Genomic DNA, 21,699 nt, shown 5'->3' on the forward strand with positions numbered 1-21,699 from the left:
CTCTCGACTCTGCTGGGACTCGAACCCACAACCTTTGAATTGCTCCAGCTATTTATCTAAAAGGCCAATGCGCTATCCACTGCTACACAGAGCCCAGGTGAAGAAACTGGTTCCTTGGCCAACCTTCCTATAAAATAACAGTAGTGCTGCTAATATTTGAGGCAAATAATGAATTTACTACGCATATGTAAATCCCAGTGGTCTGATGATTATCTGCAAGTCTAAGCACACACCAAAGCTCTGCATACTGTTAGTCATAGTCTGACACCAATAAAAAAAGGTTTGATTTACTCATTGTAGCAGTTACTGATTAAAGATTACCCAAGGAAAAGGCACCGGTGGGATTCGAACCCAGGATCTCCTGTTTACTAGACAGGCGCTATAACCAACTAAGCCACGGCGCCCTACATGACTGGTTTTCTATATCAACACAATATAGCTTCAGGCAAATTCAAAAACATTCTCTTGCATACAAACTTCACACAGACAGCAAAAACAACTTCCCTGATTAGGAACCTCTGCATTTTCCAGAAACAAATAACATCAACTCTGAAAGCTTGTCTCAATTGCTTAAACCTATCATATACATGTTCAGAGTACTAGACCTTGTCACGCAGAATGTACACACAAAACTTAGCATCTTTTGTTTACCCTTCAGGTTCTGTTTAAACATCTTTTAATGGATCAGCAAACATCATTCTGATTCAGAAAAGGCTAAAATCCTACATTTCAAATTGCTTCATCTCAATTTTCACAAATACATGCAGAATCTTCTGCAGCACAAATATGTTCCAATACCCCAACATCAAACAGAATATTTCTGAAAGTTTGAAATTGCTATTAATTAGGTAAAAAGACTAGAGAAAATCTTGCAAAAAAAAGTACAAAAAGGTAGTAGGCAGAGCTATAAAGAAGAGGAAACACTCTTGACTCTGGTGGGACTCGATCCCACAACCATTGAACTGCTCCAGCTATTCATCTAGAAGTCCAATGCGCTATCCACTGCTACACAGAGCCCAGGTGAAGAAACTGGTTCCTTGGCCAACCTTCCTATAAAATAACAGTAGTGCTGCTAATATTTGAGGCAAATAATGAATTTACTACGCATATGTAAATCCCAGTGGTCTGATGATTATCTGCAAGTCTAAGCACACACCAAAGCTCTGCATACTGTTAGTCATAGTCTGACGCCAATAAAAAAAGGTTTGATTTACTCATTGTAGCAGTTACTGATTAAAGATTACCCAAGGAAAAGGTACCGCTGGGATTCGAACCCAGGATCTCCTGTTTACTAGACAGGCGCTATAACCAACTAAGCCACGGCGCCCAACCAGACTGGTTTTCTATATCAACACAATATAGCTTCAGGCAAACTCAAAAACATTCTCTTGCATACAAACTTCACACAGACAGCAAAAACAACTTCCCTGATTAGGAACCTCTGCATTTTCCAGAAACAAATAACATCAACTCTGAAAGCTTGTCTCAATTGCTTAAACCTATCATATACATGTACAGAGTACTAGACCTTGTCACGCAGAATGTACACACAAAACTTAGCATCTTTTGTTTACCCTTCAGGTTCCGTTTAAACATCTTTTAATGGATCAGCAAACATCATTCTGATTCAGAAAAGGCTAAAATCCTACATTTCAAACTGCTTCATCTCACTTTTCACAAATACATGCAGAATCTTCTGCAGCACAAATATGTTCCAATACCCCAACATCAAACAGAATATTTCTGAAAGTTTGAAATTGCTATTAATTAGGTAAAAAGACTAGAGAAAATCTTGCAAATAAAAGTACAAAAAGGTAGTAGACAGAGCTATAAAGAAGAGGAAACACTCTCGACTCTGGTGGGACTCGAACCCACAAGCTTTGAATTGCTCCAGCTATTTATCTAGAAGTCCAATGCGCTATCCATTGCGCCACAGAGCCCAGGTGAAGAAACTGGTTCCTTGGCCAACCTTCCTATAAAATAACAGTAGTGCTGCTAATATTTGAGGCAAATAATAAATTTACTATGCATATGTAAATCCCAGTGGTCTGATGATTATCTGCAAGTCTAAGCACACACCAAAGCTCTGCATACTGTTAGTTATAGTCTGACGCCAATAAAAAAAGGGTTGATTTACTCATTGTAGCAGTTACTGATTAAAGATTACCCAAGGAAAAGGCACCGCTGGGATTCCAAGCCAGGATCTCCTGTTTACTAGACAGGCGGTACAACCAACTAAGCCACGGCGCCCTACCTGACTGGTTTTCTATATCAACACAATATAGCTTCAGGCAAACTCAAAAACATTCTCTTGCATACAAACTTCACACAGACAGCAAAAACAACTTCCCTGATTAGGAACCTCTGCATTTTCCAGAAACAAATAACATCAACTCTGAAAGCTTGTCTCAATTGCTTAAACCTATCATATACATGTACAGAGTACTAGACCTTGTCACGCAGAATGTACACACAAAACTTAGCATCTTTTGTTTACCCTTCAGGTTCTGTTTAAACATCTTTTAATGGATCAGCAAACATCATTCTGATTCAGAAAAGGCTAAAATCCAACATTTCAAATTGCTTCATCTCACTTTTCACAAATACATGCAGAATCTTCTGCAGCACAAATATGTTCCAATACCCCAACATCAAACAGAATATTTCTGAAAGTTTGAAATTGCTATTAATTAGGTAAAAAGACTAGAGAAAATCTTGCAAAAAAAAGTACAAAAAGGTAGTAGGCAGAGCTATAAAGAAGAGGAAACACTCTTGACTCTGGTGGGACTCGATCCCACAACCATTGAACTGCTCCAGCTATTCATCTAGAAGTCCAATGCGCTATCCACTGCTACACAGAGCCCAGGTGAAGAAACTGATTCCTTGGCCAACCTTCCTATAAAATAACAGTAGTGCTGCTAATATTTGAGGCAAATAATGAATTTACTATGCATATGTAAATCCCAGTGGTCTGATGATTATCTGCAAGTCTAAGCACACACCAAAGCTCTACATACTGTTAGTCATAGTCTGACGCCAATAAAAAAAGGGTTGATTCACTCATTGTAGCAGTTACTGATTAAAGATTACCCAAGGAAAAGGCACCGCTGGGATTCGAACCCAGGATCTCCTGTTTACTAGACAGGCGCTATAACCAACTAAGCCACGGCGCCCTACCTGACTGGTTTCTAATATCAACACAATAAAGCTTCAGGCAAACTCACAAACATTCTCTTGCATACAAATTTCACACAGACAGCAAAAACAACTTCCCTGATTAGGAACCTCTGCATTTTCCAGAAACAAATAACATCAACTCTGAAAGCTTGTCTCAATTGCTTAAACCTATCATATACATGTACAGAGTACTAGACCTTGTCACACAGAATGTACACACAAAACTTAGCATCTTTTGTTTACCCTTCAGGTTCCGTTTAAACATCTTTTAATGGATCAGCAAACATTATTCTGATTCAGAAAAGGCTAAAATCCTACATTTCAAACTGCTTCATCTCACTTTTCACAAATACATGCAGAATCTTCTGCAGCACAAATATGTTCCAATACCCCAACATCAAACAGAATATTTCTGAAAGTTTGAAATTGCTATTAATTAGGTAAAAAGACTAGAGAAAATCTTGCAAATAAAAGTACAAAAAGGTAGTAGACAGAGCTATAAAGAAGAGGAAACACTCTCGACTCTGGTGGGACTCAAACCCACAACCTTTGAATTGCTCCAGCTATTTATCTAGAAGGCCAATGCGCTATCCATTGCGCCATAGAGCCCAGGCGAAGAAGCTGGTTCCTTGGCCAACCTTCCTATAAAATAACAGTAGTGCTGCTAATATTTGAGGCAAATAATAAATTTACTATGCATATGTAAATCCCAGTGGTCTGATGATTATCTGCAAGTCTAAGCACACACCAAAGCTCTGCATACTGTTAGTCATAGTCTGACGCCAATAAAAAAAGGGTTGATTTACTCATTGTAGCAGTTACTGATTAAAGATTACCCAAGGAAAAGGCACAGCTGGGATGCGAACCCAGGATCTCCTGTTTACTAGACAGGCGCTATAACCAACTAAGCCACGGCACCCTACCTGACTGGTTTTCTATATCAACACAATATAGCTTCAGGCAAACTCAAAAACATTCTCTTGCATACAAACTTCACACAGACAGCAAAAACAACTTCCCTGATTAGGAACCTCTGCATTTTCCAGAAACAAATAACATCAACTCTGAAAGCTTGTCTCAATTGCTTAAACCTATCATATACATGTACAGAGTACTAGACCTTGTCACGCAGAATGTACACACAAAACTTAGCATCTTTTGTTTACCCTTCAGGTTCCGTTTAAACATCTTTTAATGGATCAGTAAACATCATTCTGATTCAGAAAAGGCTAAAATCCTACATTTCAAACTGCTTCATCTCACTTTTCACAAATACATGCAGAATCTTCTGCAGCACAAATATGTTCCAATACCCCAACATCAAACAGAATATTTCTGAAAGTTTGAAATTGCTATTAATTAGGTAAAAAGACTAGAGAAAATCTTGCAAATAAAAGTACAAAAAGGTAGTAGACAGAGCTATAAAGAAGAGGAAACACTCTCGACTCTGCTGGGACTCGAACCCACAACCTTTGAATTGCTCCAGCTACTTATCTAAAAGGCCAATGCGCTATCCACTGCTACACAGAGCCCAGGTGAAGAAACTGGTTCCTTGGCCAACCTTCCTATAAAATAACAGTAGTGCTGCTAATATTTGAGGCAAATAATGAATTTACTACGCATATGTAAATCCCAGTGGTCTGATGATTATCTGCAAGTCTAAGCACACACCAAAGCTCTGCATACTGTTAGTCATAGTCTGACGCCAATAAAAAAAGGTTTGATTTACTCATTGTAGCAGTTACTGATTAAAGATTACCCAAGGAAAAGGCACCGCTGGGATTCGAACCCAGGATCTCCTGTTTACTAGACAGGCGGTACAACCAACTAAGCCACGGCGCCCTACATGACTGGTTTTCTATATCAACACAATATAGCTTCAGGCAAACTCAAAAACATTCTCTTGCATACAAACTTCACACAGACAGCAAAAACAACTTCCCTGATTAGGAACCTCTGCATTTTCCAGAAACAAATAACATCAACTCTGAAAGCTTGTCTCAATTGCTTAAACCTATCATATACATGTACAGAGTACTAGACCTTGTCACACAGAATGTACACACAAAACTTAGCATCTTTTGTTTACCCTTCAGGTTCCGTTTAAACATCTTTTAATGGATCAGCAAACATTATTCTGATTCAGAAAAGGCTAAAATCCTACATTTCAAACTGCTTCATCTCACTTTTCACAAATACATGCAGAATCTTCTGCAGCACAAATATGTTCCAATACCCCAACATCAAACAGAATATTTCTGAAAGTTTGAAATTGCTATTAATTAGGTAAAAAGACTAGAGAAAATCTTGCAAATAAAAGTACAAAAAGGTAGTAGACAGAGCTATAAAGAAGAGGAAACACTCTCGACTCTGGTGGGACTCAAACCCACAACCTTTGAATTGCTCCAGCTATTTATCTAGAAGGCCAATGCGCTATCCATTGCGCCATAGAGCCCAGGCGAAGAAGCTGGTTCCTTGGCCAACCTTCCTATAAAATAACAGTAGTGCTGCTAATATTTGAGGCAAATAATAAATTTACTATGCATATGTAAATCCCAGTGGTCTGATGATTATCTGCAAGTCTAAGCACACACCAAAGCTCTGCATACTGTTAGTCATAGTCTGACGCCAATAAAAAAAGGGTTGATTTACTCATTGTAGCAGTTACTGATTAAAGATTACCCAAGGAAAAGGCACAGCTGGGATGCGAACCCAGGATCTCCTGTTTACTAGACAGGCGCTATAACCAACTAAGCCACGGCACCCTACCTGACTGGTTTTCTATATCAACACAATATAGCTTCAGGCAAACTCAAAAACATTCTCTTGCATACAAACTTCACACAGACAGCAAAAACAACTTCCCTGATTAGGAACCTCTGCATTTTCCAGAAACAAATAACATCAACTCTGAAAGCTTGTCTCAATTGCTTAAACCTATCATATACATGTACAGAGTACTAGACCTTGTCACGCAGAATGTACACACAAAACTTAGCATCTTTTGTTTACCCTTCAGGTTCCGTTTAAACATCTTTTAATGGATCAGTAAACATCATTCTGATTCAGAAAAGGCTAAAATCCTACATTTCAAACTGCTTCATCTCACTTTTCACAAATACATGCAGAATCTTCTGCAGCACAAATATGTTCCAATACCCCAACATCAAACAGAATATTTCTGAAAGTTTGAAATTGCTATTAATTAGGTAAAAAGACTAGAGAAAATCTTGCAAATAAAAGTACAAAAAGGTAGTAGACAGAGCTATAAAGAAGAGGAAACACTCTCGACTCTGCTGGGACTCGAACCCACAACCTTTGAATTGCTCCAGCTATTTATCTAAAAGGCCAATGCGCTATCCACTGCTACACAGAGCCCAGGTGAAGAAACTGGTTCCTTGGCCAACCTTCCTATAAAATAACAGTAGTGCTGCTAATATTTGAGGCAAATAATGAATTTACTACGCATATGTAAATCCCAGTGGTCTGATGATTATCTGCAAGTCTAAGCACACACCAAAGCTCTGCATACTGTTAGTCATAGTCTGACGCCAATAAAAAAAGGTTTGATTTACTCATTGTAGCAGTTACTGATTAAAGATTACCCAAGGAAAAGGCACCGCTGGGATTCGAACCCAGGATCTCCTGTTTACTAGACAGGCGGTACAACCAACTAAGCCACGGCGCCCTACATGACTGGTTTTCTATATCAACACAATATAGCTTCAGGCAAACTCAAAAACATTCTCTTGCATACAAACTTCACACAGACAGCAAAAACAACTTCCCTGATTAGGAACCTCTGCATTTTCCAGAAACAAATCACATCAACTCTGAAAGCTTGTCTCAATTGCTTAAACCTATCATATACATGTACAGAGTACTAGACCTTGTCACGCAGAATGTACACACAAAACTTAGCATCTTTTGTTTACCCTTCAGGTTCCGTTTAAACATCTTTTAATGGATCAGCAAACATCATTCTGATTCAGAAAAGGCTAAAATCCTACATTTCAAACTGCTTCATCTCACTTTTCACAAATACATGCAGAATCTTCTGCAGCACAAATATGTTCCAATACCCCAACATCAAACAGAATATTTCTGAAAGTTTGAAATTGCTATTAATTAGGTAAAAAGACTAGAGAAAATCTTGCAAATAAAAGTACAAAAAGGTAGTAGACAGAGCTATAAAGAAGAGGAAACACTCTCGACTCTGGTGGGACTCGAACCCACAAGCTTTGAAATGCTCCAGCTATTTATCTAGAAGTCCAATGCGCTATCCATTGCGCCACAGAGCCCAGGTAAAGAAACTGGTTCCTTGGCCAACCTTCCTATAAAATAACAGTAGTGCTGCTAATATTTGAGGCAAATAATAAATTTACTATGCATATGTAAATCCCAGTGGTCTGATGATTATCTGCAAGTCTAAGCACACACCAAAGCTCTACATACTGTTAGTCATAGTCTGACGCCAATAAAAAAAGGGTTGATTCACTCATTGTAGCAGTTACTGATTAAAGATTACCCAAGGAAAAGGCACCGCTGGGATTCGAACCCAGGATCTCCTGTTTACTAGACAGGCGGTACAACCAACTAAGCCACGGCGCCCTACCTGACTGGTTTCTAATATCAACACAATAAAGCTTCAGGCAAACTCACAAACATTCTCTTGCATACAAATTTCACACAGACACCAAAAACAACTTCCCTGATTAGGAACCTCTGCATTTTCCAGAAACAAATAACATCAACTCTGAAAGCTTGTCTCAATTGCTTAAACCTATCATATACATGTACAGAGTACTAGACCTTGTCACACAGAATGTACACACAAAACTTAGCATCTTTTGTTTACCCTTCAGGTTCCGTTTAAACATCTTTTAATGGATCAGCAAACATTATTCTGATTCAGAAAAGGCTAAAATCCTACATTTCAAACTGCTTCATCTCACTTTTCACAAATACATGCAGAATCTTCTGCAGCACAAATATGTTCCAATACCCCAACATCAAACAGAATATTTCTGAAAGTTTGAAATTGCTATTAATTAGGTAAAAAGACTAGAGAAAATCTTGCAAATAAAAGTACAAAAAGGTAGTAGACAGAGCTATAAAGAAGAGGAAACACTCTCGACTCTGCTGGGACTCGAACCCACAACCTTTGAATTGCTCCAGCTATTTATCTAAAAGGCCAATGCGCTATCCACTGCTACACAGAGCCCAGGTGAAGAAACTGGTTCCTTGGCCAACCTTCCTATAAAATAACAGTCGTGCTGCTAATATTTGAGGCAAATAATGAATTTACTACGCATATGTAAATCCCAGTGGTCTGATGATTATCTGCAAGTCTAAGCACACACCAAAGCTCTGCATACTGTTAGTCATAGTCTGACACCAATAAAAAAAGGTTTGATTTACTCATTGTAGCAGTTACTGATTAAAGATTACCCAAGGAAAAGGCACCGGTGGGATTCGAACCCAGGATCTCCTGTTTACTAGACAGGCGCTATAACCAACTAAGCCACGGCGCCCTACATGACTGGTTTTCTATATCAACACAATATAGCTTCAGGCAAACTCAAAAACATTCTCTTGCATACAAACTTCACACAGACAGCAAAAACAACTTCCCTGATTAGGAACCTCTGCATTTTCCAGAAACAAATAACATCAACTCTGAAAGCTTGTCTCAATTGCTTAAACCTATCATATACATGTTCAGAGTACTAGACCTTGTCACGCAGAATGTACACACAAAACTTAGCATCTTTTGTTTACCCTTCAGGTTCTGTTTAAACATCTTTTAATGGATCAGCAAACATCATTCTGATTCAGAAAAGGCTAAAATCCTACATTTCAAATTGCTTCATCTCAATTTTCACAAATACATGCAGAATCTTCTGCAGCACAAATATGTTCCAATACCCCAACATCAAACAGAATATTTCTGAAAGTTTGAAATTGCTATTAATTAGGTAAAAAGACTAGAGAAAATCTTGCAAAAAAAAAGTACAAAAAGGTAGTAGGCAGAGCTATAAAGAAGAGGAAACACTCTTGACTCTGGTGGGACTCGATCCCACAACCATTGAACTGCTCCAGCTATTCATCTAGAAGTCCAATGCGCTATCCACTGCTACACAGAGCCCAGGTGAAGAAACTGGTTCCTTGGCCAACCTTCCTATAAAATAACAGTAGTGCTGCTAATATTTGAGGCAAATAATGAATTTACTATGCATATGTAAATCCCAGTGGTCTGATGATTATCTGCAAGTCTAAGCACACACCAAAGCTCTACATACTGTTAGTCATAGTCTGACGCCAATAAAAAAAGGGTTGATTCACTCATTGTAGCAGTTACTGATTAAAGATTACCCAAGGAAAAGGCACCGCTGGGATTCGAACCCAGGATCTCCTGTTTACTAGACAGGCGCTATAACCAACTAAGCCACGGCGCCCTACCTGACTGGTTTCTAATATCAACACAATAAAGCTTCAGGCAAACTCACAAACATTCTCTTGCATACAAATTTCACACAGACAGCAAAAACAACTTCCCTGATTAGGAACCTCTGCATTTTCCAGAAACAAATAACATCAACTCTGAAAGCTTGTCTCAATTGCTTAAACCTATCATATACATGTACAGAGTACTAGACCTTGTTACACAGAATGTACACACAAAACTTAGCATCTTTTGTTTACCCTTCAGGTTCCGTTTAAACATCTTTTAATGGATCAGCAAACATTATTCTGATTCAGAAAAGGCTAAAATCCTACATTTCAAACTGCTTCATCTCACTTTTCACAAATACATGCAGAATCTTCTGCAGCACAAATATGTTCCAATACCCCAACATCAAACAGAATATTTCTGAAAGTTTGAAATTGCTATTAATTAGGTAAAAAGACTAGAGAAAATCTTGCAAATAAAAGTACAAAAAGGTAGTAGACAGAGCTATAAAGAAGAGGAAACACTCTCGACTCTGGTGGGACTCGAACCCACAACCTTTGAATTGCTCCAGCTATTTATCTAGAAGGCCAATGCGCTATCCATTGCGCCATAGAGCCCAGGCGAAGAAACTGGTTCCTTGGCCAACCTTCCTATAAAATAACAGTAGTGCTGCTAATATTTGAGGCAAATAATAAATTTACTATGCATATGTAAATCCCAGTGGTCTGATGATTATCTGCAAGTCTAAGCACACACCAAAGCTCTGCATACTGTTAGTCATAGTCTGACGCCAATAAAAAAAGGGTTGATTTACTCATTGTAGCAGTTACTGATTAAAGATTACCCAAGGAAAAGGCACAGCTGGGATGCGAACTCAGGATCTCCTGTTTACTAGACAGGCGCTATAACCAACTAAGCCACGGCACCCTACCTGACTGGTTTTCTATATCAACACAATATAGCTTCAGGCAAACTCAAAAACATTCTCTTGCATACAAACTTCACACAGACAGCAAAAACAACTTCCCTGATTAGGAACCTCTGCATTTTCCAGAAACAAATAACATCAACTCTGAAAGCTTGTCTCAATTGCTTAAACCTATCATATACATGTACAGAGTACTAGACCTTGTCACGCAGAATGTACACACAAAACTTAGCATCTTTTGTTTACCCTTCAGGTTCCGTTTAAACATCTTTTAATGGATCAGTAAACATCATTCTGATTCAGAAAAGGCTAAAATCCTACATTTCAAACTGCTTCATCTCACTTTTCACAAATACATGCAGAATCTTCTGCAGCACAAATATGTTCCAATACCCCAACATCAAACAGAATATTTCTGAAAGTTTGAAATTGCTATTAATTAGGTAAAAAGACTAGAGAAAATCTTGCAAATAAAAGTACAAAAAGGTAGTAGACAGAGCTATAAAGAAGAGGAAACACTCTCGACTCTGCTGGGACTCGAACCCACAACCTTTGAATTGCTCCAGCTATTTATCTAAAAGGCCAATGCGCTATCCACTGCTACACAGAGCCCAGGTGAAGAAACTGGTTCCTTGGCCAACCTTCCTATAAAATAACAGTAGTGCTGCTAATATTTGAGGCAAATAATGAATTTACTACGCATATGTAAATCCCAGTGGTCTGATGATTATCTGCAAGTCTAAGCACACACCAAAGCTCTGCATACTGTTAGTCATAGTCTGACGCCAATAAAAAAAGGTTTGATTTACTCATTGTAGCAGTTACTGATTAAAGATTACCCAAGGAAAAGGCACCGGTGGGATTCGAACCCAGGATCTCCTGTTTACTAGACAGGCGCTATAACCAACTAAGCCACGGCGCCCTACCCGACTGGTTTTCTATATCAACACAATATAGCTTCAGGCAAACTCAAAAACATTCTCTTGCATACAAACTTCACACAGACAGCAAAAACAACTTCCCTGATTAGGAACCTCTGCATTTTCCAGAAACAAATAACATCAACTCTGAAAGCTTGTCTCAATTGCTTAAACCTATCATATACATGTACAGAGTACTAGACCTTGTCACGCAGAATGTACACACAAAACTTAGCATCTTTTGTTTACCCTTCAGGTTCTGTTTAAACATCTTTTAATGGATCAGCAAACATCATTCTGATTCAGAAAAGGCTAAAATCCAACATTTCAAATTGCTTCATCTCACTTTTCACAAATACATGCAGAATCTTCTGCAGCACAAATATGTTCCAATACCCCAACATCAAACAGAATATTTCTGAAAGTTTGAAATTGCTATTAATTAGGTAAAAAGACTAGAGAAAATCTTGCAAAAAAAAGTACAAAAAGGTAGTAGGCAGAGCTATAAAGAAGAGGAAACACTCTTGACTCTGGTGGGACTCGATCCCACAACCATTGAACTGCTCCAGCTATTCATCTAGAAGTCCAATGCGCTATCCACTGCTACACAGAGCCCAGGTGAAGAAACTGGTTCCTTGGCCAACCTTCCTATAAAATAACAGTAGTGCTGCTAATATTTGAGGCAAATAATGAATTTACTACGCATATGTAAATCCCAGTGGTCTGATGATTATCTGCAAGTCTAAGCACACACCAAAGCTCTGCATACTGTTAGTCATAGTCTGACGCCAATAAAAAAAGGTTTGATTTACTCATTGTAGCAGTTACTGATTAAAGATTACCCAAGGAAAAGGTACCGCTGGGATTCGAACCCAGGATCTCCTGTTTACTAGACAGGCGCTATAACCAACTAAGCCACGGCGCCCAACCAGACTGGTTTTCTATATCAACACAATATAGCTTCAGGCAAACTCAAAAACATTCTCTTGCATACAAACTTCACACAGACAGCAAAAACAACTTCCCTGATTAGGAACCTCTGCATTTTCCAGAAACAAATAACATCAACTCTGAAAGCTTGTCTCAATTGCTTAAACCTATCATATACATGTACAGAGTACTAGACCTTGTCACGCAGAATGTACACACAAAACTTAGCATCTTTTGTTTACCCTTCAGGTTCTGTTTAAACATCTTTTAATGGATCAGCAAACATCATTCTGATTCAGAAAAGGCTAAAATCCTACATTTCAAACTGCTTCATCTCACTTTTCACAAATACATGCAGAATCTTCTGCAGCACAAATATGTTCCAATACCCCAACATCAAACAGAATATTTCTGAAAGTTTGAAATTGCTATTAATTAGGTAAAAAGACTAGAGAAAATCTTGCAAATAAAAGTACAAAAAGGTAGTAGACAGAGCTATAAAGAAGAGGAAACACTCTCGACTCTGGTGGGACTCGAACCCACAACCTTTGAATTGCTCCAGCTATTTATCTAGAAGTCCAATGCGCTATCCATTGCGCCACAGAGCCCAGGTGAAGAAACTGGTTCCTTGGCCAACCTTCCTATAAAATAACAGTAGTGCTGCTAATATTTGAGGCAAATAATAAATTTACTATGCATATGTAAATCCCAGTGGTCTGATGATTATCTGCAAGTCTAAGCACACACCAAAGCTCTGCATACTGTTAGTTATAGTCTGATGCCAATAAAAAAAGGGTTGATTTACTCATTGTAGCAGTTACTGATTAAAGATTACCCAAGGAAAAGGCACCGCTGGGATTCCAAGCCAGGATCTCCTGTTTACTAGACAGGCGGTACAACCAACTAAGCCACGGCGCCCTACCTGACTGGTTTTCTATATCAACACAATATAGCTTCAGGCAAACTCAAAAACATTCTCTTGCATACAAACTTCACACAGACAGCAAAAACAACTTCCCTGATTAGGAACCTCTGCATTTTCCAGAAACAAATAACATCAACTCTGAAAGCTTGTCTCAATTGCTTAAACCTATCATATACATGTACAGAGTACTAGACCTTGTCACGCAGAATGTACACACAAAACTTAGCATCTTTTGTTTACCCTTCAGGTTCCGTTTAAACATCTTTTAATGGATCAGCAAACATCATTCTGATTCAGAAAAGGCTAAAATCCTACATTTCAAACTGCTTCATCTCACTTTTCACAAATACATGCAGAATCTTCTGCAGCACAAATATGTTCCAATACCCCAACATCAAACAGAATATTTCTGAAAGTTTGAAATTGCTATTAATTAGGTAAAAAGACTAGAGAAAATCTTGCAAATAAAAGTACAAAAAGGTAGTAGACAGAGCTATAAAGAAGAGGAAATACTCTCGACTCTGGTGGGACTCGAACCCACAAGCTTTGAAATGCTCCAGCTATTTATCTAGAAGTCCAATGCGCTATCCATTGCGCCACAGAGCCCAGGTGAAGAAACTGGTTCCTTGGCCAACCTTCCTATAAAATAACAGTAGTGCTGCTAATATTTGAGGCAAATAATAAATTTACTATGCATATGTAAATCCCAGTGGTCTGATGATTATCTGCAAGTCTAAGCACACACCAAAGCTCTGCATACTGTTAGTTATAGTCTGACGCCAATAAAAAAAGGGTTGATTTACTCATTGTAGCAGTTACTGATTAAAGATTACCCAAGGAAAAGGCACCGCTGGGATTCCAAGCCAGGATCTCCTGTTTACTAGACAGGCGGTACAACCAACTAAGCCACGGCGCCCTACCTGACTGGTTTTCTATATCAACACAATATAGCTTCAGGCAAACTCAAAAACATTCTCTTGCATACAAACTTCACACAGACAGCAAAAACAACTTCCCTGATTAGGAACCTCTGCATTTTCCAGAAACAAATAACATCAACTCTGAAAGCTTGTCTCAATTGCTTAAACCTATCATATACATGTACAGAGTACTAGACCTTGTCACGCAGAATGTACACACAAAACTTAGCATCTTTTGTTTACCCTTCAGGTTCTGTTTAAACATCTTTTAATGGATCAGCAAACATCATTCTGATTCAGAAAAGGCTAAAATCCAACATTTCAAATTGCTTCATCTCACTTTTCACAAATACATGCAGAATCTTCTGCAGCACAAATATGTTCCAATACCCCAACATCAAACAGAATATTTCTGAAAGTTTGAAATTGCTATTAATTAGGTAAAAAGACTAGAGAAAATCTTGCAAAAAAAAGTACAAAAAGGTAGTAGGCAGAGCTATAAAGAAGAGGAAACACTCTTGACTCTGGTGGGACTCGATCCTACAACCATTGAACTGCTCCAGCTATTCATCTAGAAGTCCAATGCGCTATCCACTGCTACACAGAGCCCAGGTGAAGAAACTGATTCCTTGGCCAACCTTCCTATAAAATAACAGTAGTGCTGCTAATATTTGAGGCAAATAATGAATTTACTATGCATATGTAAATCCCAGTGGTCTGATGATTATCTGCAAGTCTAAGCACACACCAAAGCTCTACATACTGTTAGTCATAGTCTGACACCAATAAAAAAAGGGTTGATTCACTCATTGTAGCAGTTACTGATTAAAGATTACCCAAGGAAAAGGCACCGCTGGGATTCGAACCCAGGATCTCCTGTTTACTAGACAGGCGCTATAACCAACTAAGCCACGGCGCCCTACCTGACTGGTTTCTAATATCAACACAATAAAGCTTCAGGCAAACTCACAAACATTCTCTTGCATACAAATTTCACACAGACAGCAAAAACAACTTCCCTGATTAGGAACCTCTGCATTTTCCAGAAACAAATAACATCAACTCTGAAAGCTTGTCTCAATTGCTTAAACCTATCATATACATGTACAGAGTACTAGACCTTGTCACACAGAATGTACACACAAAACTTAGCATCTTTTGTTTACCCTTCAGGTTCCGTTTAAACATCTTTTAATGGATCAGCAAACATTATTCTGATTCAGAAAAGGCTAAAATCCTACATTTCAAACTGCTTCATCTCACTTTTCACAAATACATGCAGAATCTTCTGCAGCACAAATATGTTCCAATACCCCAACATCAAACAGAATATTTCTGAAAGTTTGAAATTGCTATTAATTAGGTAAAAAGACTAGAGAAAATCTTGCAAATAAAAGTACAAAAAGGTAGTAGACAGAGCTATAAAGAAGAGGAAACACTCTCGACTCTGGTGGGACTCAAACCCACAACCTTTGAATTGCTCCAGCTATTTATCTAGAAGGCCAATGCGCTATCCATTGCGCCATAGAGCCCAGGCGAAGAAGCTGGTTCCTTGGCCAACCTTCCTATAAAATAACAGTAGTGCTGCTAATATTTGAGGCAAATAATAAATTTACTATGCATATGTAAATCCCAGTGGTCTGATGATTATCTGCAAGTCTAAGCACACACCAAAGCTCTGCATACTGTTAGTCATAGTCTGACGCCAATAAAAAAAGGGTTGATTTACTCATTGTAGCAGTTACTGATTAAAGATTACCCAAGGAAAAGGCACAGCTGGGATGCGAACCCAGGATTTCCTGTTTACTAGACAGGCGCTATAACCAACTAAGCCACGGCACCCTACCTGACTGGTTTTCTATATCAACACAATATAGCTTCAGGCAAACTCAAAAACATTCTCTTGCATACAAACTTCACACAGACAGCAAAAACAACTTCCCTGATTAGGAACCTCTGCATTTTCCAGAAACAAATAACATCAACTCTGAAAGCTTGTCTCAATTGCTTAAACCTATCATATACATGTACAGAGTACTAGACCTTGTCACGCAGAATGTACACACAAAACTTAGCATCTTTTGTTTACCCTTCAGGTTCCGCTTAAACATCTTTTAATGGATCAGTAAACATCATTCTGATTCAGAAAAGGCTAAAATCCTACATTTCAAACTGCTTCATCTCACTTTTCACAAATACATGCAGAATCTTCTGCAGCACAAATATGTTCCAATACCCCAACATCAAACAGAATATTTCTGAAAGTTTGAAATTGCTATTAATTAGGTAAAAAGACTAGAGAAAATCTTGCAAATAAAAGTACAAAAAGGTAGTAGACAGAGCTATAAAGAAGAGGAAACACTCTCGACTCTGCTGGGACTCGAACCCACAACCTTTGAATTGCTCCAGCTATTTATCTAATAGGCCAATGCGCTATCCACTGCTACACAGAGCCCAGGTGAAGAAACTGGTTCCTTGGCCAACCTTCCTATAAAATAACAGTAGTGCTGCTAATATTTGAGGCAAATAATGAATTTACTACGCATATGTAAATCCCAGTGGTCTGATGATTATCTGCAAGTCTAAGCACACACCAAAGCTCTGCATACTGTTAGTCATAGTCTGACGCCAATAAAAAAAGGTTTGATTTACTCATTGTAGCAGTTACTGATTAAAGATTACCCAAGGAAAAGGCACCGCTGGGATTCGAACCCAGGATCTCCTGTTTACTAGACAGGCGCTACAACCAACTAAGCCACGGCGCCCTACATGACTGGTTTTCTATATCAACACAATATAGCTTCAGGCAAACTCAAAAACATTCTCTTGCATACAAACTTCACACAGACAGCAAAAACAACTTCCCTGATTAGGAACCTCTGCATTTTCCAGAAACAAATAACATCAACTCTGAAAGCTTGTCTCAATTGCTTAAACCTATCATATACATGTACAGAGTACTAGACCTTGTCACGCAGAATGTACACACAAAACTTAGCATCTTTTGTTTACCCTTCAGGTTCTGTTTAAACATCTTTTAATGGATCAGCAAACATCATTCTGATTCAGAAAAGGCTAAAATCCTACATTTCAAATTGCTTCATCTCACTTTTCACAAATACATGCAGAATCTTCTGCAGCACAAATATGTTCCAATACCCCAACATCAAACAGAATATTTCTGAAAGTTTGAAATTGCTATTAATTAGGTAAAAAGACTAGAGAAAATCTTGCAAAAAAAAGTACAAAAAGGTAGTAGGCAGAGCTATAAAGAAGAGGAAACACTCTTGACTCTGGTGGGACTCGATCCCACAACCATTGAACTGCTCCAGCTATTCATCTAGAAGTCCAATGCGCTATCCACTGCTACACAGAGCCCAGGTGAAGAAACTGGTTCCTTGGCCAACCTTCCTATAAAATAACAGTAGTGCTGCTAATATTTGAGGCAAATAATGAATTTACTATGCATATGTAAATCCCAGTGGTCTGATGATTATCTGCAAGTCTAAGCACACACCAAAGCTCTACATACTGTTAGTCATAGTCTGACGCCAATAAAAAAAGGGTTGATTTATTCATTGTAGCAGTTACTGATTAAAGATTACCCAGGGAAAAGACACAGCTGGGATGCGAACCCAGGATCTCCTGTTTACTAGACAGGCGCTATAACCAACTAAGCCACGGCACCCTACCTGACTGGTTTTCTATATCAACACAATATAGCTTCAGGCAAACTCAAAAACATTCTCTTGCATACAAACTTCACACAGACAGCAAAAACAACTTCCCTGATTAGGAACCTCTGCATTTTCCAGAAACAAATAACATCAACTCTGAAAGCTTGTCTCAATTGCTTAAACCTATCATATACATGTACAGAGTACTAGACCTTGTCACGCAGAATGTACACACAAAACTTAGCATCTTTTGTTTACCCTTCAGGTTCCGTTTAAACATCTTTTAATGGATCAGTAAACATCATTCTGATTCAGAAAAGGCTAAAATCCTACATTTCAAACTGCTTCATCTCACTTTTCACAAATACATGCAGAATCTTCTGCAGCACAAATATGTTCCAATACCCCAACATCAAACAGAATATTTCTGAAAGTTTGAAATTGCTATTAATTAGGTAAAAAGACTAGAGAAAATCTTGCAAATAAAAGTACAAAAAGGTAGTAGACAGAGCTATAAAGAAGAGGAAACACTCTCGACTCTGCTGGGACTCGAACCCACAACCTTTGAATTGCTCCAGCTATTTATCTAAAAGGCCAATGCGCTATCCACTGCTACACAGAGCCCAGGTGAAGAAACTGGTTCCTTGGCCAACCTTCCTATAAAATAACAGTAGTGCTGCTAATATTTGAGGCAAATAATGAATTTACTACGCATATGTAAATCCCAGTGGTCTGATGATTATCTGCAAGTCTAAGCACACACCAAAGCTCTGCATACTGTTAGTCATAGTCTGACGCCAATAAAAAAAGGTTTGATTTACTCATTGTAGCAGTTACTGATTAAAGATTACCCAAGGAAAAGGCACTGCTGGGATTCGAACCCAGGATCTCCTGTTTACTAGACAGGCGCTATAACCAACTAAGCCACGGCGCCCTACCCGACTGGTTTTCTATATCAACACAATATAGCTTCAGGCAAACTCAAAAACATTCTCTTGCATACAAACTTCACACAGACAGCAAAAACAACTTCCCTGATTAGGAACCTCTGCATTTTCCAGAAACAAATAACATCAACTCTGAAAGCTTGTCTCAATTGCTTAAACCTATCATATACATGTACAGAGTACTAGACCTTGTCACGCAGAATGTACACACAAAACTTAGCATCTTTTGTTTACCCTTCAGGTTCTGTTTAAACATCTTTTAATGGATCAGCAAACATCATTCTGATTCAGAAAAGGCTAAAATCCAACATTTCAAATTGCTTCATCTCACTTTTCACAAATACATGCAGAATCTTCTGCAGCACAAATATGTTCCAATACCCCAACATCAAACAGAATATTTCTGAAAGTTTGAAATTGCTATTAATTAGGTAAAAAGACTAGAGAAAATCTTGCAAAAAAAAGTACAAAAAGGTAGTAGGCAGAGCTATAAAGAAGAGGAAACACTCTTGACTCTGGTGGGACTCGATCCCACAACCATTGAACTGCTCCAGCTATTCATCTAGAAGTCCAATGCGCTATCCACTGCTACACAGAGCCTAGGTGAACAAACTGGTTCCTTGGCCAACCTTCCTATAAAATAACAGTAGTGCTGCTAATATTTGAGGCAAATAATGAATTTACTATGCATATGTAAATCCCAGTGGTCTGATGATTATCTGCAAGTCTAAGCACACACCAAAGCTCTGCATACTGTTAGTCATAGTCTGACGCCAATAAAAAAAGGTTTGATTTACTCATTGTAGCAGTTACTGATTAAAGATTACCCAAGGAAAAGGCACCGCTGGGATTCGAACCCAGGATCTCCTGTTTACTAGACAGGCGCTATAACCAACTAAGCCACGGCGCCCTACCCGACTGGGTTTCTATATCAACACAATATAGCTTCAGGCAAACTCAAAAACATTCTCTTGCATACAAATTTCACACAGACAGCAAAAACAACTTCCCTGATTAGGAACCTCTGCATTTTCCAGAAACAAATAACATCAACTCTGAAAGCTTGTCTCAATTGCTTAAACCTATCATATACATGTACAGAGTACTAGACCTTGTCACGCAGAATGTACACACAAAACTTAGCATCTTTTGTTTACCCTTCAGGTTCTGTTTAAACATCTTTTAATGGATCAGCAAACATCATTCTGATTCAGAAAAGGCTAAAATCCTACATTTCAAACTGCTTCATCTCACTTTTCACAAATACATGCAGAATCTTCTGCAGCACAAATATGTTCCAATACCCCAACATCAAACAGAATATTTCTGAAAGTTTGAAATTGCTATTAATTAGGTAAAAAGACTAGAGAAAATCTTGCAAATAAAAGTACAAAAAGGTAGTAGACAGAGCTATAAAGAAGAGGAAACACTCTCGACTCTGGTGGGACTCGAACCCACAACCTTTGAATTGCTCCAGCTATTTATCTAGAAGTCCAATGCGCTATCCATTGCGCCACAGAGCCCAGGTGAAGAAACTGGTTCCTTGGCCAACCTTCCTATAAAATAACAGTAATGCTGCTAATATTTGAGGCAAATAATAAATTTACTATGCATATGTAAATCCCAGTGGTCTGATGATTATCTGCAAGTCTAAGCACACACCAAAGCTCTGCATACTGTTAGTTATAGTCTGACGCCAATAAAAAAAGGGTTGATTTACTCATTGTAGCAGTTACTGATTAAAGATTACCCAAGGAAAAGGCACCGCTGGGATTCCAAGCCAGGATCTCCTGTTTACTAGACAGGCGGTACAACCAACTAAGCCACGGCGCCCTACCTGACTGGTTTTCTATATCAACACAATATAGCTTCAGGCAAACTCAAAAACATTCTCTTGCATACAAACTTCACACAGACAGCAAAAACAACTTCCCTGATTAGGAACCTCTGCATTTTCCAGAAACAAATAACATCAACTCTGAAAGCTTGTCTCAATTGCTTAAACCTATCATATACATGTACAGAGTACTAGACCTTGTCACGCAGAATGTACACACAAAACTTAGCATCTTTTGTTTACCCTTCAGGTTCCGTTTAAACATCTTTTAATGGATCAGCAAACATCATTCTGATTCAGAAAAGGCTAAAATCCTACATTTCAAACTGCTTCATCTCACTTTTCACAAATACATGCAGAATCTTCTGCAGCACAAATATGTTCCAATACCCCAACATCAAACAGAATATTTCTGAAAGTTTGAAATTGCTATTAATTAGGTAAAAAGACTAGAGAAAATCTTGCAAATAAAAGTACAAAAAGGTAGTAGACAGAGCTATAAAGAAGAGGAAACACTCTCGACTCTGGTGGGACTCGAACCCACAACCTTTGAATTGCTCCAGCTATTTATCTAGAAGTCCAATGCGCTATCCATTGCGCCACAGAGCCCAGGTGAAGAAACTGGTTCCTTGGCCAACCTTCCTATAAAATAACAGTAGTGCTGCTAATATTTGAGGCAAATAATGAATTTACTATGCATATGTAAATCCCAGTGGTCTGATGATTATCTGCAAGTCTAAGCACACACCAAAGCTCTGCATACTGTTAGTTATAGTCTGACGCCAATAAAAAAAGGGTTGATTTACTCATTGTAGCAGTTACTGATTAAAGATTACCCAAGGAAAAGGCACCGCTGGGATTCCAAGCCAGGATCTCCTGTTTACTAGACAGGCGGTACAACCAACTAAGCCACGGCGCCCTACCTGACTGGTTTTCTATATCAACACAATATAGCTTCAGGCAAACTCAAAAACATTCTCTTGC

General features: G+C 38.5%; 10 non-coding genes across 10 annotated transcripts; all 10 read right to left on the minus strand.

Moving 5' to 3' along the window:
* Positions 1 to 330: 330 nt before the first annotated feature.
* trnat-agu (transfer RNA threonine (anticodon AGU)) lies at positions 331 to 404 on the minus strand. Its single transcript has one exon. It is a non-coding gene; the product is annotated as a tRNA-Thr (tRNA).
* Positions 405 to 3,099: 2,695 nt separating this feature from the next.
* Positions 3,100 to 3,173, minus strand: trnat-agu (transfer RNA threonine (anticodon AGU)). Its single transcript has one exon. It is a non-coding gene; the product is annotated as a tRNA-Thr (tRNA).
* A 5,464-nt stretch (positions 3,174 to 8,637) lies between these two features.
* On the minus strand, positions 8,638 to 8,711 carry trnat-agu (transfer RNA threonine (anticodon AGU)). Its single transcript has one exon. It is a non-coding gene; the product is annotated as a tRNA-Thr (tRNA).
* An 850-nt stretch (positions 8,712 to 9,561) lies between these two features.
* On the minus strand, positions 9,562 to 9,635 carry trnat-agu (transfer RNA threonine (anticodon AGU)). Its single transcript has one exon. It is a non-coding gene; the product is annotated as a tRNA-Thr (tRNA).
* A 1,772-nt stretch (positions 9,636 to 11,407) lies between these two features.
* trnat-agu (transfer RNA threonine (anticodon AGU)) lies at positions 11,408 to 11,481 on the minus strand. Its single transcript has one exon. It is a non-coding gene; the product is annotated as a tRNA-Thr (tRNA).
* Positions 11,482 to 12,927: 1,446 nt separating this feature from the next.
* trnar-ucu (transfer RNA arginine (anticodon UCU)) lies at positions 12,928 to 13,017 on the minus strand. The gene is given in 2 exon segments: positions 12,928 to 12,963; positions 12,981 to 13,017. It is a non-coding gene; the product is annotated as a tRNA-Arg (tRNA).
* A 2,082-nt stretch (positions 13,018 to 15,099) lies between these two features.
* Positions 15,100 to 15,173, minus strand: trnat-agu (transfer RNA threonine (anticodon AGU)). Its single transcript has one exon. It is a non-coding gene; the product is annotated as a tRNA-Thr (tRNA).
* A 4,541-nt stretch (positions 15,174 to 19,714) lies between these two features.
* On the minus strand, positions 19,715 to 19,788 carry trnat-agu (transfer RNA threonine (anticodon AGU)). Its single transcript has one exon. It is a non-coding gene; the product is annotated as a tRNA-Thr (tRNA).
* A 523-nt stretch (positions 19,789 to 20,311) lies between these two features.
* trnar-ucu (transfer RNA arginine (anticodon UCU)) lies at positions 20,312 to 20,401 on the minus strand. The gene is given in 2 exon segments: positions 20,312 to 20,347; positions 20,365 to 20,401. It is a non-coding gene; the product is annotated as a tRNA-Arg (tRNA).
* An 833-nt stretch (positions 20,402 to 21,234) lies between these two features.
* Positions 21,235 to 21,324, minus strand: trnar-ucu (transfer RNA arginine (anticodon UCU)). The gene is given in 2 exon segments: positions 21,235 to 21,270; positions 21,288 to 21,324. It is a non-coding gene; the product is annotated as a tRNA-Arg (tRNA).
* Positions 21,325 to 21,699: the final 375 nt, after the last annotated feature.

Source organism: Salminus brasiliensis, chromosome 4 (assembly GCF_030463535.1).
Source record: "Salminus brasiliensis chromosome 4, fSalBra1.hap2, whole genome shotgun sequence".
NCBI lineage: Eukaryota > Metazoa > Chordata > Actinopteri > Characiformes > Bryconidae > Salminus > Salminus brasiliensis.